This window comes from Patella vulgata, chromosome 4 (genome assembly GCF_932274485.2).
Source record: "Patella vulgata chromosome 4, xgPatVulg1.2, whole genome shotgun sequence".
Classification (NCBI taxonomy): Eukaryota; Metazoa; Mollusca; class Gastropoda; family Patellidae; genus Patella; species Patella vulgata.
In genome coordinates this window covers 663,105-668,166 of record NC_065882.2, presented here as the reverse complement: position 1 = coordinate 668,166, position 5,062 = coordinate 663,105, and the positions used below count along the sequence as shown (strand labels likewise).

Genomic DNA, 5,062 nt, shown 5'->3' with positions numbered 1-5,062 from the left:
AAAACAAACGTCTTAAGAAAACAGTAAGAAGTAAATACACAACGTGAAGGGGAAGCATAGACAACAAGTGAAAATTCTAGACGATCACAAGGCTATTAAGATATGTAGTAAGAAAAGATGCATGTGTCGTACGTAGGATGTGGCGATCGGAATCGATGGCCCGCTCTCCACGTCTGACAAAAAGGCACATGGTGCTACATTAGTCTTGCGTCAGTCAATATATTGTTATTCAGCGGTTGAGAGTGAAACATATAGTAATATATTGATGCACGGGGGCGTTAGTCCTGAGTGTTCTATCAATATATTATACAATGTCTTGCTCAAAATAATTAAACAACTTAAAAGTACAGACACTATCCCGCACTTATATTTGAACGTAATCGTCACGAAAATCAAATATTTCATCTGGTATTTAAAAAAAAATGTACAATTGACACAGTATACTTCAAATAATGGCACGCCAACATCAGAGGATTACGTCACTTCTGTATTTTAAGACGGGCCGCGACGTTATTCCAAAAGTATATATATTTTTTAATTGCATACCATACATGATGACATAATAATACTGTATGTTGTTTTCACTGTCGGCATATATGGCGTAACGATTTTACATTTTGCGGAATGTTCAAATTTTTTCATCCGCTAATTGCTAAATGATAATAAATGGTCATTATTTAACCAATATCAATTGATTCCAAGACAGGAAACATGATTTATCGTGTGGTAACTGCTGGATATAATTACTCTTAATGTTGTTATAATAACAAACATTTACAGAAAACTCTCGAACATATGAATAAAGAACATATATCACCCATATTATAAACATGCAGTGGAAACTGGTAAGATGTAATTTAGTTTTATTATAATACTTCAGATAATAATAGTGATGTATAGTTGTATAGCCCAAAATCTATCAAAAGCATGCTTAAAGCGCAAGGGAAAGGGTTATATACATGGTGAGTCATAGTTTCATAGTATTACATAGAAAATAGTACTTCAGCTGTGGTTTGAATAGAGTCTAAGATTTATGAAATATTTCTAGTAACAATGACCAGAGTTATCGTACTATTGGACAGGTATCCAGTACAAACGAAGCAGAACTTGTTAATAAGTTGTGATGTTTGCTAAAATTGTCGACCATTCATTCTAGTACATAGACATACAATAAATTCACCCATCGTTAAGTCTAATATTTCACTTAGTACAAATCGTGTTACCGCGTCCCTTTTATACGAACTAAATTAAACGATGATTTATATATATATAGAATCTTGTACACATTTATCAAAACTGTATTTACTTTTCATCTGACTAGCTTTTATATAAGTTTTTCCCGATTAAGGTTCAAGTTTGGGGTGGTGGGGTTGGAGTGGGAATGTAGACCCTTCAATTTCTTTTTTGCTTTCTGTGTTACTCTTGGTTCATGTTTGATTTTTAATTAGATTTTAAATTTAGATATTATGTTTTGTAAACGCCGAGTGTAAGGTGAAAGGGTGGGATTAATGGTCTTACTGACCCCCCCCCCCTCCAAAATATTGATCAGGTTAGGCCTACTGTTACAGTATGGGCGTGTTGGGTAACGTTCACTCGACAAAAGCTAGGTCATATCGGGACTAACATATGTTCAATTTTATTTCAATAATTCGCTTGCGCATAGGGGTTTGACAGACGATCCTACTGCTGGTCAGGTACAAGCGGGGAATCGAAACCACGCTACTAGACTCCATGCCAGACCACGTGATCCAACGTGCACCTTTTAACCATTCGGTCACCCAACTCCCGTGGTAAATAGAGTTTTCAATCCAAAGACAATTTGTGGAAATGTCTTAACGATAAAATATAACGTCTTCTCCTCCTCGCTCTCCTTTTCTCCCTTTGTGCATGTCAGGAAGATTTGCCCAAAACTATCAAATACCTTCTCGTTATCGTAAAAATCAATCCAAATACTTCGATTATATAAAAAGAAATCAGTTAATTCACGGCAATAATATACGGCAAAACGCCATTCCAGCCATCTTCCTTGATCACCCATAGGCTACTAACAAATATTAAAACATATTACCAAAATTCAATCCATTTCTGTAAAACATAACGTGTCATATTGAATAACAGTATGTCCGTTTGTGGAAAATAAATTATTTATTTAATGTTTTGCCTTTTCATTTATCAATGACTAGAAGAATGACCGGCTTCGCTCGGGGGTCATAACCCCGAAACCGGAAGTGGTAGACTAACGCCACCTGGCCTATGTTACTCCCCGGTCCGAGCTACCCCTATACCCCAAATTTCAGACTCGGGGCAGACCTAGTGTAGCGGCCAACCCCGAACAGACAAACAAATAAACAGACAGACAAACGACAGTCAATGTTTTGTCTTTTCATTTATCAATGATACTATAAATAGTTATTCCACATTATCGAATTATTTTTGCGCTGTTTCTTGGAATTAACGATTTTTATATTGAAGTAATTAAAGAATAAAACGGTGGTATGTGGTTGTGGGAGCTACTGATAGCATAAACCAATACGATTAAAATACACATCTGTATTTCGTTTCGTTTTTTTATGATTTAGATGGCCATCACTAGATGATGATCTCACCGATGGTAGTTGAAGGTCATGTCGGGGGTCATACGAGCGACTTCTGACCTTATGATTAACCAATCAGCGTTGATGTTTTTAGTGGGATACCCACAATTTCGTGCACCACACGCCAAAAGCTCAGAGTGAAATAGGGTTTAACGTCCACTTGACACAAACTAGGTCATTTCGGGACTAACATATGGTTAAATTGTATTTCAATAATTCGCTTGCGCGTAGCGGTCTTTAGCAGTGGGGGAAAACCGGAGTACCCGAAGAAAACCCGCGAGGTTGGACAGGCGACCCTACTCCTTGTCACGTACAACCGGGGAATCGAAACCACGCCAGCTGACTCAGTGACAGGCCTTAAGGTACAGCGCGCACGTGCTAACCATTTGGCCATCCCCCGTATTGGTTTAGAGGCGGATAAGTAACATAGCAGTTTATAGTTTGCTACTTCAAGATTGGGTGTCTCAACATTTCAGTGGTCGACCTCATACAAACTTTGTTGCTCTGTCTGTAGTGAAACGCGTTCAGGACAGGAAAAGGTTGGAGTCGGACAAAGTGATCAATAACGTCAATGAAGAAGTGAATGTCGGTCTGACTCCCAATATCTTCGTTTCAACGACAGTTGTCTCCCTTACTTCATGCTCTTCTATAGTCGTATTCCTGGATCAGGGCTTTCCGGGTCATTGCTTTCCCTACATGGTTCAAGATATTGTTTGCTGTCATTTAGTCTTGACGATATTCTGAATCAAACCTGTATACGGTTAATGCTAAATGATAAGGCCAACTCAATGTTTCGTCATAGGTCAGGAGATGTAAACATTACATTTTTTTAATTTTTTTTTATAAAAAATGTAAACAGGGCTAGCTTTGCTAATCCCAACCCTAACCCAAACCCTTGATCTAGCTCCAGTGCTATATATCTCGCCAACAATCACGTGCCCTAATCTTATTTACATCTCAGCGACAGGACAAAAATTGAGCTGGCCTTAACAAATAGATTTATCCACCTGTATACTGAGTTTTTACTGTTTGGTTTTAATGAATCAATCGGGAGTAAATAAAGAATTTGGTAACTTTTGAGCCCAATAAAATCGAACTGTTGTGTCTAATACCAAAATATATATTAATTTCTTCAGATCCTGCTACTGTATGCTTGCCTCTTCATTGTCGGTACCAAGACGGAAGTGATATGTACTAATAGAACGGTGACGTGTCCTGACGGGAATACATGCTGTCATTATCCACGTGGGGGCGTGTCGTGTTGTCCTGAACCTAATGTAAGTATATAACGAGATACTAATATATAAACATGCACCACTCAGTTGTGTAAACAACCCAAGTAAGTGAGTAGTTATTACAAAGAGAGGGTGGGATCTACGGCGGCTATGGGAGAATTGTGTTGGTTAAACATACAATATGCAAGAGCTAAATCTGCCTATTGTAGGTCTTTCTTTATGTCTGAAATGTTATATAAACTATTAAATAAACATTAATTAACTTATCCAGACCATAATAAACTCTCATCGTTAGCCTGCGATATTTACTGGATTTGAAAACATTTTGTGATGGATAATTTAACGTCAAAAACATCCTTGGGATTTTCTAGACTTACTTAACTGTGTCAAAAAGGAATCCAAATAGGGGTCTAAACTTATATGCCTTAAACGAACGCTAGAAAGAATTGGGGGTAACACCGGTGTCCAGTCACAACTTCTGAGGACACTGCGTGGTGTATGCCAGCCATTAGATCGACTGATGAAGAAAAGTCGGATATTAAATCCCATTCCATTTACAGACTAGACTAGGCAGATCCTACTGAAGTTATCAATGTGGGTCAGTTGTACTCAACCTTTATTTGCCAACGGCACACCTTCGAACACATGAAAAAGTAGCAGCACACCTGGCTAAAATATATGACGAATATTTTATTTAGCAAAATAAAAACATAGCAAACCATAGACGAAATACAACCGTAGACACAAACTAGTCATAAATGACTCAAACTAAATAAAGAAAAGCACAACTATAAACTTACTTTATTGCAGTGTTTCGAATTTTATCCGTCAAATAGCTGGCTTCTTTAGTGAGAAATTTACTTAGTGTGCCGTTCAAAATTTCGCGGCACACTTAGGAAGATCTCGCGACACGCCTGCACACTGGTTGAGAATCACTGGTGGGTGTAGATGCACAATTTGAACTTACGTTTTGTGTCGTTTTTCTATGTTTAAATCCGTAAGCAGTGGTGTCGGTCCTCCTTGTCGGTGAATATGACCATCCAACTTCCATTTTGTGTTATTATATTAATTTGTTTATCTTGCAGGCGGTGTGTTGTAAAGGTGGAGGTAGATGTTGTCCGAAAGGATTTCGCTGTGATGATGACTTCCTTACCTGTATAAAGTAAACCTTTCAATGTAGCTGTTCAAGCTTACACGTGCTGTGTGTCATCTTCAAAATAAATGTTTTAAAAT

The 5,062-nt window shown here is 37.8% G+C and overlaps 1 long non-coding RNA gene across 5 annotated transcripts; it reads left to right on the top strand.

The window, feature by feature from the left end:
• Nucleotides 1-767: 767 nt before the first annotated feature.
• LOC126817663 (uncharacterized) lies at nucleotides 768-5,062 on the top strand. 5 transcript variants are annotated; one of them, XR_007679103.2, is made up of 3 exons: nucleotides 768-845; nucleotides 3,731-3,871; nucleotides 4,915-5,062. It is a non-coding gene; the product is annotated as an uncharacterized LOC126817663 (long non-coding RNA). The 5 variants fall into 5 exon arrangements; XR_007679102.2 differs by lacking the exon at nucleotides 768-845 and adding an exon at nucleotides 3,044-3,293; XR_007679097.2 differs by lacking the exon at nucleotides 768-845 and adding an exon at nucleotides 3,045-3,354.